General features: G+C 42.0%; 1 protein-coding gene across 8 annotated transcripts in view; it reads left to right on the top strand.

The window, feature by feature from the left end:
- The window catches only part of FLT3LG (fms related receptor tyrosine kinase 3 ligand), a 619,298-nt gene that overhangs the window by 351,614 nt on the left and 254,770 nt on the right, over nt 1-12,914 (top strand). The window lies entirely within an intron of this gene.

The following is a 12,914-nucleotide window of genomic DNA, read 5'->3' as shown; positions in this document are numbered from 1 at the left end:
GAAGGAGCTTCTGGCCACTAAACAAGCGTGTGCAGAATGGAGACATCTTCTCAGGGTTCCCTTCGTCCATTCGAGATTCAAACAGATCATCGCAAACTCAAAGTCTTACAGCAGATGGACTGTCACAATTCTAGACAGGCTTGATGGGCTTTCTTTTATGCCCAATATGACTTTGTTATAACTTACATTCCGGGTAGCGAGAACACTGTCGCTGACGGTCTTTCTCAGAATCCAGGGTTATGTTCAGACATCGTCCCACATCAGGAACCCATGCTTTTGAGAAACTAGTTTCTCTTAACCATTACATCATTCTTACAAGAGGTCAAGAAGGCTTCACCCTCTTCTTCGGAAACCCTCAGCTGACCCTTCCTGCCCTGCTAACTATCGCCCAATCTCCATCACTCATTTCCTGGGCAAAATCCTGGAAAAGCTGGCAATATCCCAGTTTAATATTCACACTGAATTAGTTGGTTGTCTCCATGTCCATCGGTCTGGCTTCAGAGCTGCCAGAGCATGGAAACTGCTCTGCTGAAAATCTGTGAAGATCTGCTCTCCAACCTTGACTCCAATACCCCCTGTGTCCTCATCTTACTTGATCTCTCTTGATCTCTCTTCTACCTTTCACACGGCCAACCATGCCCTCCTGCTCAACCGTCTCTGTGATAACCTGGGTATCACCAATCAGGCCCTGGCTTGGCTGACCTCTTTCCTCTCCTATTGACCCTCCCAGGTCCAACTTGGGTCCTTCCTCTCCTCTATCTCTATCTATACTTGTGGTGTTCCCCAGGGGTCTAACCTCTCTCCCAGGATGTTCAACAAATACCTGGCACTTCTTGCCCACCGCATTGCTGCTCTATGCCCCAACTTTCAGTGCTATGCGGATGACACTCAGCTCATTTTCAGGCTCCCTTCCACCACCTCTTCTCCTTCTCTCATCTCTGACTGTCTGTCCGCTATCCAGGAGTGGTGTGCTGCCAATGATCTCTGCCTTAATGCCAGTAAGACTGTGATTCTCCTCATCGGCACACCTGCTCCACCCTTTCCTGTCACTCTCTGGCCAGCCTCTCTTGGCCCTCTTCCTTCTCCCACCTGTGAGGCTAAAAACCTCAGGGTCATCTTCAACTCCAATCTTTCCTTCTCTCCTCACATGTCTGACATCTCTAAGAAGTCACACTACCAGCGGCACCTCCTCAGAGGTATTCTTCCTTTCCTCTCCTTCCCCCAGAAGCTCACTGTCTCCATATCTCTGATTCTCTCTAGGCGGGACTACTGCAACAGCCTCTTTCTAAATCTGCCTGCTTCTACTCTCCGCAGTCTGCAACTCATCCAGAACAGGACTGCGAGACTTGTCCTTGGCCTCAAACCCAGGGATCCTATCCCTCCAGGACTGAAATCTCTGCACTGGCTCCCAGTGGCTGCGGGGATTCAGTTCAAAACCCTCTGCAATGTCTACAAGGCTTTCTGGGGCCTGAGGCCTCATACCTCCAACTCTCTCTTCCTAAAAATATTCCTTCTCAAGCTCTTCGATTATCCGCCTCCAACTCCCTCAGGGTCAGTCGCTTCTCCAAGCAACGAGTTGGTGGCAGATCTCTTTCTTCAGCTGGGGTCTCCTTCTGGAACAGCCTCCCTGCCTCCCTGAAACTTGAAGAGAACCATCTCTGGTTCCAGAAGCACCGCAAGATCTTCCACTTTGCTTCTGCTTTCTCTTCTCCTCTCCCCTGCTGAACTCCTGACTGCAACTGCACTGGTCACCTGGCTACCCTCTGATCTTGGGCTCAGGTCCCCTCACCCGTCAGCTGCACACCTGCACTGCTGCCCGGGCAACCCCTGCACATGGGGGCTGTTTCTGTATCCCTACAGTCCTGTAGGGTATTTTGTGGAGATTTGGGGCCTGACGGTATTTTATTACCGCCGAAAAATAACTTAGCAATAATCACTCTTTGTATTCAGATTTGGCCATGTGCAACAATAATACAATGGACATGCATTATTTCAGCACCCAGACCTGCATATTTGGTATACGTGGTTGGTGGTATTTTGGTGAGCATAATTCCCTTGTTTTATTTGTGGCCCCAATGTCCAGAATCCCTTATCTTTGCTTAGATTTTTCGTGTGATCACTAGAGAGACCTCAGACCTGCATTCTAGGAATACCACATTTTCCAGTGATAGTGTTGGTGTGCCACCATGGGCGAACTCACTGACTTATTTACGACAGAGAGCTATATGTGGTAGTCTTGTGGTAATTTCCACTACCTTATATACGGTAGGGAGCTATGTTCAGAGAGTCTCTCTTCCCGTTGGCTCATGTACCTCCAACAAGCTATGCTACAGTCACTCACAATTATTCATACTGATTCTGACATGCACACATCTGTCTTAAAATGACCATTGCACTGTTTAAAAATCTCCCCACATCATCGGCATTGTAATGGTAAATAGAAAATAAAACACCCGTCTGTTTTCAAATATTTTCTGTATTATAAAAGCTGCATTTAGACACGATCTCATTCTTTACAGAAATAAATAAAATGGTACAGTCAAAGCATTGTCTATGACACACTGCAAAGAGCGTGGCGGAGAACAGAACTCAAATTGCAACATTGGTATTTGATTAAGACACGCACAGGAATCCTACACTGGCTGCATATTACCGTACACACTCAGCTCCCACACTTCTCATTACCTTATCTTTTTAGTTGTTCTCTTTGTGAATGTGGCTCTCTTGGATTAACTCCAGCAAAAAGGAACGCTTGCCTTCTCAAGCCGGGGTCATTGCCTGGAATTCTCAGCTTTTTCAGATAGGAATGCCTCAGCCAGTGGAAAGGTTTTTCTTTCAGCTCTCCCCAATCTCGACTGCAGCAGGACACAGGAATCTGCATTCAGTCAGGACCCCACAGCCAGGTCCTCTCCCCAGTAGTGCAGAAAAATGTCTGCCTGTCTTTTTCCCTGATACTGCCCACTACAACTTTCCTCTCAGCCCTCTGTATGACGTGTCCCAATGAAATCCATCATCTCCCATCCTCCTATTCTTCAACAATAGCTTCGCTTATACATTTGCAATTGTTGCAAATCTGACTTCCTTCTTCCTGCAGCTACTGTGCACAAAAACACGGAGAATCAGGCAGAGAAGAGAAGAAAAAAAAATCTGCACACGCATTTAAATGGTTTTCAGAGTATGCCTAATTCTGCAGTGGAGAACACATTTTATTAGTGGGTTATGTTAAATAAGGTTTTATTAGTCAGGTTAATTGTTAATAGGTTAGCTGTTAATTTTCAAATGTGTCTCTAGCAATATAGGCATTTCAGGTGAAAAATAGTGTGCATTTTTAAATGAGCACGTGTGCTTTTAACTGTAAAAATAGATTTGCATCTTATATGTTAAAATCGTTTTTGACTGAATAGCCTGTCTTTCCTTGTTAATCTGGCAACCCATATAGCAATGCACCGCACCCTTGTGGTGGTGCTGCAAAAAAAATGTGCTACTTGTGCAGTATTACTGTACTCTGTACTGTAACACGCCAAATATCCTTACATATACCCTCCTTTTGTTTTTAGAACTTGGCTATAATCCAAGCCAATTCCTAAAAACAACTTGTTCTATTTTTTTTTACAATATAGCAATCCAACAAAATGAATATTCATGTGCATCAATGAAAATTTGCAATCAACATTTCATCTGAGTCCATCAGTTCATAAAATGTTCCACATTTGCCTTCTCAGTGGAAGTGGCATTACTTTAAGTTTAAATTTTCCAAGTCAATTAAAAACAATGAAATAAAACAACTAACTAAAACAAATAAGTAATATAACAAGTTAAAATAAATAATTAAAATAATAAATACGTGGAACTTCATATGCCGGAACTTTTGTTTTGTCTCTTTTGGTATGTCCCGACCAGCGATGTTATTCGGTTCATTCGAGTACTCTTTCATCTTGGCAATCTTGAATCCACAGTAGTCATCTCTTTTGGCATTTCGGTTATTTTGTCTTCACCTCCACCTGGAGGCAGGCATCTTTTGGTCTTCATCCAGGGGACTCCAGGACTCCATCGTCTCCCGTGGCCTCTGATCCCGGAACCTCCGACCAAATAATGTTAATTGTCTAAATCAAAATAGAAAATAAACAGATTAAGTACATAGCACAATACTAACTTCATCCTTTTGCCAAAAATAAAACATGCTTGGTAAAAATACTTCGTTTTTTTTTTTTCTTTTTTCTGAAATTAAACACAAGTTAAAAGAAAACAAACACATATAAAACAGCATTCAATATTTAATACACTTTCTCTCTGCACACCAACCATGAGCTTCCATTATATGTGCATTTATTTATTTATTTATTTATTTATATTTATTTTATATTATATTTTACATATACTACAGTGTTTATGTGCCATCATAACAATCAACTTTTTAACTTCTTTGTCACTGCCTCCTGATTGTACCCATTTATTTTCTCTTTTTGTGTTCAAGTGATTTTATCTGTTTCTACATGCTCAAGCCGCCTGATCTCATGTCTGGGATGGCATGGTTTGATTTGATTTACATGGACAAACTGCTCTATTGCTGTTTCACCTTCATTTTTCAAAATTTTATACACTACAGGAGAAACCTTATCTATAATTCGAAATGGCCCCTGCCAGGCTGCTAGAAATTTAGAATTTTTCTGTTTACTTTTTCCAAAATGAAACTTGTACACCTGATCCCCTACATTGTATTCCTTTACTGATGTCTTTTTGTCATAATATGACTTAGCACTGTCAGCAGCCCTTTCCAGATTTCTCTGCACAAAAGCAAATGCATGTTGCAAATGCCTCCTCAGTTCATCAATATATTCATGAACCGTGGATGCACTCACTAGAGTTTGCTCATGTGTTCTGTATAGTAGGTGTTGTGGTAACACCATTTTCCTACCTGTCAAGACCTCATGGGGGCTAACACCTGTTGCTTTGGCAGGAGTCGACCTGATTGCCATCAGAACCAACGGTAAACGTAAATCCCAGCTGGAACCTGCTTCTGCCACAAATTTCTTTAAAATATCCACAACAGACCTATTGCTTCTTTCAACTGTACCTGAAGACGCCGCCCGATATGCGATATGTAGTTTCCTTTTCACACCTAGTATTTGCCATACCTTACTCATTAGAGTACTTGTGAAATGACTTCCTCTGTCTGACTCAATTCTTTGTGGCAACCCAAACCTTGAGAACACATGGTTCACCAGTAATGTGGCTGCTGTTTGCGCACTACAATCTGGTGCAGGAGTAGAGCTGCCACTTTTAAATATTTTGGCATATCAGCTTCCACTTCAATGGGCTGATTTCCTGTTTCATTTTCATTTAAATTAAATATTATGCAATCCTCTTGATGGCAGCACACTGTCTCATTTGAATCATAAGGATACACAGAATGAATTTTAAATATTCCTTTGGGCTGAGAGTCCAGGTGTTCTGGCAACTCGCCCTTGGCATCTACATATTTTTCAGGAATATTCCCAATCACCATGTTATTTAAATCTGCCGTATAATGTGATTTTTGTATGGCCATTCCTAATGGGGAGTTTTCCTCTAAATGAATATCCTGACAACCTTTATTATTTACCATGATTTTTACAGATCCCTCACCAATGTCTACCAATGGAATGTATTCATAATCCAGGCCTTGCTGTTTTATGGATTCATTCAGGCATACAAATGCATCAGAGCCTTTCATCTGCTGCCCATTTTTGCATTTCAGTGTTATTGCAAACTGTTTTGTAAATGCAGGAATAATAGTATCTTTCCTTATTTGTAATTCGATGGCATAAGGAACCAGTTGTGCACAATGATAAGCCCTTCTTTTGTCTTCAAATTCAGGTGCCGGCCCACCTAGGCGTGACCATATTTTTTGATTAAGGAAATCTAACACCATACACATTCTGTGCATGATGTCATTGCCCATGTAAAATTCATTTTGTGCTCCATTCACTATCCATACATTATGGTAAATTGTTTTCTGCCCAATGCTAATTTTAAGCATGCATCTGCCTGCAATTCGGTTTTCAAAGTCTGGACTGTCCAACCCAGAAACATATTGGTTTTTAATCCTAAATTTCGGGATTTCTTCCCTCTCCATAATTTTTTGCAACAATTTCTCATTAATGAAACTCCTTTCATGTTCAAGCGCTAAAGTGGCTTTTATTGTTTTAAGATAATCATTTATACCAACGTGAACCCATGGTTGCTCATCTTCCATGTGTATTTCTGCCAGAGTGGTAATGTGTTTTTCTGAATCTGTTTTAGGAACAGTATTCTGTTTGCATGTATTCTCTTTTAAATAGAAACGTAATGTGTGCTCATTTATAGCAGTCTGCCAATCTTTCCTTGGGTCCAAGTATATTTGTACAGGTAGTTTTTCATTGTCGCTCTGATCTTTGTCTTGACACATTAATATAACAGTGACACTAGGTATGCAGCTATTCTGGAGATATACCTCCACAGCATCATTTGTTTTGGCAACGGTGTGACATTCTTTTATATTGCTGTTTTGTGATTTTAGTTTCTTAGGCCTCAATGGTTTTTTGGTTAAGGACCACAGCACTCCATTCACCCCATCTATGAGAGGAGACAATCTTTTCAGGCAATCTGTCCCCATCAGAAATGGAATTTCACAAATAGATGTGATCAATACCTCTTGTTTCATTCTGTGCTTTCCTATTTTTATGTCAACCTCAGTTACACCTATGATGGGCACCTCCTCCCCATTAAAGTTATGCACTGGGCCTTTTCATTAAATTTCATTTCAACTTGGGAAAATGCCTTACTTGCATATGCAATGGTTTTGTGATTCAAATCGTGTTTTTGTGATAACACTGCTGACATACAATGTTCAGAAAAGCCTATTTCTATAAAGAAAATCCCTGTCCTTTATGGGGTATGCTAAACATGGTGCCTTTACAAGACATTCCTTCAATCTAGCCACTGCATCAGACTGCTCTCTTTCCCATCTCCAGGGAGTATTTAGTTTAAGCAGTTTAGTCAATGGTTGAGTGATTTCTGCATAATTCTCAATGAACTTTCTGTTATAGCCTGTCATCCCTAATAAACCTTTTACTCCTTTCACATTTTTAGGATCTTTTAATCTTTGTATGGCCTCTATTTTCTTCCTTTGTGGATTTAGCCCATGTTCAGTCACTTCATGCCCTAGAAAGTTCACTTTTTTCTTGCACCATTGTGCTTTTTGCAAAGATACTTTGGCGCCTGCTTTCTGCAATTGGCCAAGCACATGTCTTATTTCATCAAAATGGCTTTTAAGGTTTTCATTTTTTATCAGGACATCATCCACATAAACTATTGTTCCTCTTTCCGCTGCATCCGGCATGGCCTTTCTCAAAAATATGCCAAATTCACTCCCACTATTGATGTACCCGAACGGAGCTCTAAGCCAGGCATATTGAGTCCTGTCAAATGTAAAGGAAAATAGGTGTTGTATCTCCTCTGCCAATGGCACACACCAATATCCAGATGTGAGATCTAATGTGGTAAATACATTTGAACCATGTATCTGAGCTAGGCCCTGATCAATGAATGGTAGTGGCCACCTAGATACTGGTACCCTTTTATTTAACTCTCTTAAGTCTGCACACAGCCGCCATTGACCATTTGGCTTTAACACACCTAATATAGGCGTATTGGATGTGCTATGAATGGACCTAATTATTCCCCGTGATTCCAAATTTTTAATAATCTCTGCCAATGATTCTAAACATGCCAGCGGTAGTCTATACTGGCGTACAAACACTGGATTTCTGCTACAACCTTCTGGTAGTGTGGCCACATGTAAATCAGTTAAACCACAATCATAAGCATCTTTTGCAAATACATCCTTAAACTCCATAAATATTTCCCTCAGGTCGTTTCGATCCCCATCGCTGTCACATGCATCCGCTAAGGAGATCTGCTCTTCTACCATTCTGGAAAATTCTGGAAACTCTTCTGGTAAAGGAATCTCAGCGCTTTCCTCTAACTGTGTGGCTGTGTCTTTTTGTAGAATCTGCATTTCTGAAACAACCTCATCTTTATCCTGCCTAATGTGATCCACTAAGGCTTTTAAGTGTGTCAATTCTTGCTCACTATCTTCAAATTGTTTCTTGCTTTTGGATAACTGAGTATCAAAGTCTCTGCATTTTAATTGCATGTCTTTTTGGCATACATCCAATTCTGCTCTCAACATTTCCTGATTTTTACTTGCCCCATCTAATTCAGTCTTTAACCTGTTAATTAGCTGAGTATCATTCTCTTGCATTCGCAGGGACTTGTTTAAAATAAACCATATTTTGCCGCATAGCCGTATTAAACAGTCTTTCTCTGCACTTTTATCGGCTGCATTCAATAATCTTGTAAGGCAGACCTGAACTATGCTGCCTTCTGCAAAAATATTGTCTAGTTTTTCTTTCTGCACCTCACCCTGAATGCGGTTACTCCATTCTAACGTGCTATTCGAAGACCAATTCCCATGTGCAAATAACTTTGCCTCTAAATATTGCACTAGATCTGAGAATGTGGTTTCCCTTTGTGACATTCTGAAATTCGTTTTTAGTGGCACACTGCTATTATAAAATGGGTTCCCTTTAATGTGCAAATGGCAGTGTGAGACACGCTTGCCACGCCCAGTAGGTACTCTATGATCACTTTCCCGGCCTGCAACGCACCATAAATATGTAGGGTATTTTGTGGAGATTTGGGGCCTGACGGTATTTTATTACCGCCAAAAAATAACTTAGCAATAATCACTCTTTGTATTCAGATTTGGCCATGTGCAACAATAATACAATGGACATGCATTATTTCAGCACCCAGACCTGCATATTTGGTATACGTGGTTGGTGGTATTTTGGTGAGCATAATTCCCTTGTTTTATTTGTGGCCCCAATGTCCAGAATCCCTTATCTTTGCTTAGATTTTTCGTGTGATCACTAGAGAGACCTCAGACCTGCATTCTAGGAATACCACATTTTCCAGTGATAGTGTTGGTGTGCCACCATGGGCGAACTCACTGACTTATTTACGACAGAGAGCTATATGTGGTAGTCTTGTGGTAATTTCCACTACCTTATATACGGTAGGGAGCTATGTTCAGATAGTCTCTCTTCCCGTTGGCTCATGTACCTCCAACAAGCTATGCTACAGTCACTCACAATTATTCATACTGATTCTGACATGCACACATCTGTCTTAAAATGACCATTGCACTGTTTAAAAATCTCCCCACATCATCGGCATTGTAATGGTAAATAGAAAATAAAACACCCGTCTGTTTTCAAATATTTTCTGTATTATAAAAGCTGCATTTAGACACGATCTCATTCTTTACAGAAATAAATAAAATGGTACAGTCAAAGCATTGTCTATGACACACTGCAAAGAGCGTGGCGGAGAACAGAACTCAAATTGCAACATTGGTATTTGATTAAGACACACACAGGAATCCTACACTGACTGCATATTACCGTACACACTCAGCTCCCACACTTCTCATTACCTTATCTTTTTAGTTGTTCTCTTTGTGAATGTGGCTCTCTTGGATTAACTCCAGCAAAAAGGAACGCTTGCCTTCTCAAGCCGGGGTCATTGCCTGGAATTCTCAGCTTTTTCAGATAGGAATGCCTCAGCCAGTGGAAAGGTTTTTCTTTCAGCTCTCCCCAATCTCGACTGCAGCAGGACACAGGAATCTGCATTCAGTCAGGACCCCACAGCCAGGTCCTCTCCCCAGTAGTGCAGAAAAATGTCTGCCTGTCTTTTTCCCTGATACTGCCCACTACAACTTTCCTCTCAGCCCTCTGTATGACGTGTCCCAATGAAATCCATCATCTCCCATCCTCCTATTCTTCAACAATAGCTTCGCTTATACATTTGCAATTGTTGCAAATCTGACTTCCTTCTTCCTGCAGCTACTGTGCACAAAAACACGGAGAATCAGGCAGAGAAGAGAAGAAAAAAAAATCTGCACACGCATTTAAATGGTTTTCAGAGTATGCCTAATTCTGCAGTGGAGAACACATTTTATTAGTGGGTTATGTTAAATAAGGTTTTATTAGTCAGGTTAATTATTAATAGGTTAGCTGTTAATTTTCAAATGTGTCTCTAGCAATATAGGCATTTCAGGTGAAAAATAGTGTGCATTTTTAAATGAGCACGTGTGCTTTTAACTGTAAAAATAGATTTGCATCTTATATGTTAAAATCGTTTTTGACTGAATAGCCTGTCTTTCCTTGTTAATCTGGCAACCCATATAGCAATGCACCGCACCCTTGTGGTGGTGCTGCAAAAAAAATGTGCTACTTGTGCAGTATTACTGTACTCTGTACTGTAACACGCCAAATATCCTTACAGTCCCCACCAGCTTTTGACACTTGATGTGTGCACTTACCCCTGCAACTAGCTGACTGCACTTTTACCTACTGTTTTTATGTATTCTATTTATATTTTACTGTTGATCCTATGTATTTTACTGCCTCCTCCCCCTATCCGCACTTTCCCTTCCCCCTCTCCTGCACACGCGCGATCGCAATGTCACCTGGCTTAGTAAGATCGTTGTCTCTGTATTCCCTCTGTTCCCACTCCCTTGCCTCATCGAGCTTTGAAACACTTGTGTATAGGCGTGTTATAAATGTCATATCATATCATAAATCATTCCCTTGCCTCTCATTAGGCTTGGTTGTTTAACAAGGAGGGATTGTGTCAGGTGGTAACTTGATCACCGACCTAGACTCTCAGGAACGACGTTGTTAATACTTCTTGTAGAGGAAAATGAACGGTATACCCTGATTTAAAACAGAGAGCCTCATCACGACTTGGGCGGTAACGGTAACGCTATTAGCGAGGGCGGTATTAGCCCTACCGTCGAACTTCCCAGCGCTAATAGCGCCGGATCACGAGTTCGGCAGTGATGTAAGTCCCCATTCCCCACTGAGCCCATTCGGGAATGCCCTATTCCCCATTGGGCTCAATGGGGAATCTTCGTGCTAATACCGCCGGCGGATTTCCCGCCGGCGGTAATAGCGCAAATTTTTGGCAGAATTCCCCCCAGCTCAGAGCTGGGGCGAAATCCGCCGAAGCCCTGATTCGGCGGACCCTTAAATCCGGCGGTAATAGCGCTACTGCCGGATTTAAGGGTTACCGCTGAAGTCGTGATGAGGCCCAGAGTCTAGAGTTTGCTTCCCTCTCCAAGCATGATGGGCTTTAGGACAGGTGGCAGGGTGTTATGTCCTCTCCTAGGCAGTAGTCCATATGGAACAACAAACTTGGAAAATTAAGGTTGGGATTTGAAGGGCGAGACTGGAAGAGATGAGGAAATGTATAAGATAAGGTCACAGTGCATATACAATCTCTTCCTCTTATTTGATAGTGGATTACCTGGAATGGGAGAAGTGGAAGAGTGTAATTCATTAAGGACTGTTAACTTTCACTTCGCCATTCTAACTAAAAAGCCTGTGTAAATACCTCATACCTGGAAATATCCTTGGATGGAAATCACAGTCTTTAAGAGAGACTCAGCGAGCCTCCGGCCCTAGAATCAGAATCTTTGTAAGATGCAGGATTCTTATACTGACTGCGTTGCTGTAATACTACGTGGTAACCAATTTAATGGCAGCCATCTTGGTGAGGTCAGAAACGGCTGTTAGGGCTGCCATCTTGTTGAGGTCAAAGACTGCTGATGCAATGTCCATCATGGTGAGGATAGTAGATGACTTAGTAACTCGATGATGTTGTGCAGATGGTTTGATACAGGGGGCATGGGTGCTGGCCAGATAACGCCCGACCACAGGGGTTGCCACACACATCCTGTGAGCAAAGTACTGCGGTGGCCCTTGTCAGGCAGGAGAATCCTGACAGACTGTTTTTTGGTTGACTGTTTGTTGGTGCGCATTGTCAATTCCAACTGCAGATTCTATCATGGAGACATGATTCTCATCTAGCTGGTCACAAGGGAGTCGCAGCTATGTCAGATTTCATCACCCGGTCCTTTTGGGGGCCTTCTATCAACCAAGACATACAGCAATATGTCCTGTTCCATATGCACCCAGCGTAGGTATTCTGCGACCAAACCAGTCTGATTTTTGGAGCAACCCAAGTTGCCAGTGGAACCCTGGAGTCATATCTTCACAGATTTTGTGGTTGAACTTCCCCCAATCTCAGGGTTGTACAGCCATTATGGTTACAATCGACTGCTTCTCCAAAATAACCCACTTTAAACCTTTGAGAGGGGTACCCACGGCCCCTGAGATGGCACAAGTTTTTCTCATGGAAATTTTGCATTTACATGGCCTCCCGGTATCCCTCCTATCTGACTGAGGTTCCCAATATACTTCAACATTCTAGAAGACGATCTTTCAACTTCTCTGTATTGAACGAGCCCTCACATCAGGTTACCATCCCCAGTCCAATGGCCAGACAGAATGATTAAATTATACTGTGGAACAATACCTAAGATGTTTTATCAACACTGAACAAGATAACTGGGTGAGTCTTTTGCATAGCGCAGAATTTTCATATAACAATGCCACTCACTCACCGATCAAGATGAGTCCTTTCTTTTGCATCTATGGTAGACATCCACAGCCTTTCCATCTTACTCTTTTCAGTCGTCCAATGTACCTTCTGTTCATTCCACTTTGGATTCCAACGCTTTGGCCCACAAGGATGCCCATGAAAACCTGGCATATAGCAAACAATGCTGTAAGTGTCAAGCTGCTGTTCATCGCAGAGGGGTTCCTGGATGGAAGGTGGGTTCTCAAGTTTGTTTATCCACCAAACACCTTCCACGATGGGTTCATCTGTCAAAGTTATCTGCGAGATACATTGGTCCCTTTGCCATCACGGAACCGACCAATCCTGTCGCTTTCAAATTGAGATTGCCAAAAAGCCTCCAACGA

This window comes from Ambystoma mexicanum, chromosome 1p, assembly GCF_040938575.1.
Source record: "Ambystoma mexicanum isolate Mex_15411 chromosome 1p, UKY_AmexF1_1, whole genome shotgun sequence".
In the NCBI taxonomy this organism is placed as follows: domain Eukaryota; kingdom Metazoa; phylum Chordata; class Amphibia; order Caudata; family Ambystomatidae; genus Ambystoma; species Ambystoma mexicanum.
The sequence above is the reverse complement of the archived record's forward strand: the minus strand, read 5'-3'. Positions and strand labels throughout refer to the sequence as shown.